The 643-nt window shown below is 35.8% G+C and overlaps 1 pseudogene; it reads left to right on the forward strand.

The window, feature by feature from the left end:
• On the forward strand, nucleotides 1-60 carry LOC114238482 (U6 spliceosomal RNA; annotated as a pseudogene).
• Nucleotides 61-643: the final 583 nt, after the last annotated feature.

Here is a 643-nt window from a genome sequence, read left to right on the forward strand (position 1 = left end):
GTGCTTGTTTGGCAGCACATATACTAAAACTGGACCGATACAGAGAAGATTAGCATGGTCTATGGTAATCAGTTATACTCAAATGAGGAAAACTGGACAGCTACATGTAAAAGAATGAAATTCGAACACTCCCTAACACCATACACAAAAATAAACACAAAATGGATTAGAGACCTAAATGTAAGACTGGACGCTATAAAACTCTTAGGGGGAAACATAGGAAGAACACCCTGACATAAATCACAGCAAGATCTTTTTTGATCCCCCTCCTAAAGTAATGGAAATAAAAACAAAAATAAACAAATGGGACCTAATGAAACTTAAAAGTGTTTGCAAAGCAAAGGAAACTACAACCAAGACGAAAAGACAACCCTCAGAATGGGAGAAAATATTTGCAAACAAATCAACGGACAAAGGATTAATCTCCAAAATATATAAACAGCTCATGCAGCTCACTATTGAAAAAAACAAATAACTCAATCCAAAAATGGGCAGAAGACCTAAATAGATATTTCTCCAAAGAAGACATACAGAAGGCCACGAAGCACATGAAAAGATGCTCAACATCAGTAATTATTAGAGAAATGCAAATCAAAACTACAGTGAAGTATCACCTTTCACCAGTTAGAATGGGCATCATCAG

This window comes from Balaenoptera acutorostrata, chromosome 18, assembly GCF_949987535.1.
Source record: "Balaenoptera acutorostrata chromosome 18, mBalAcu1.1, whole genome shotgun sequence".
NCBI classification, from domain to species: Eukaryota; Metazoa; Chordata; class Mammalia; order Artiodactyla; family Balaenopteridae; genus Balaenoptera; species Balaenoptera acutorostrata.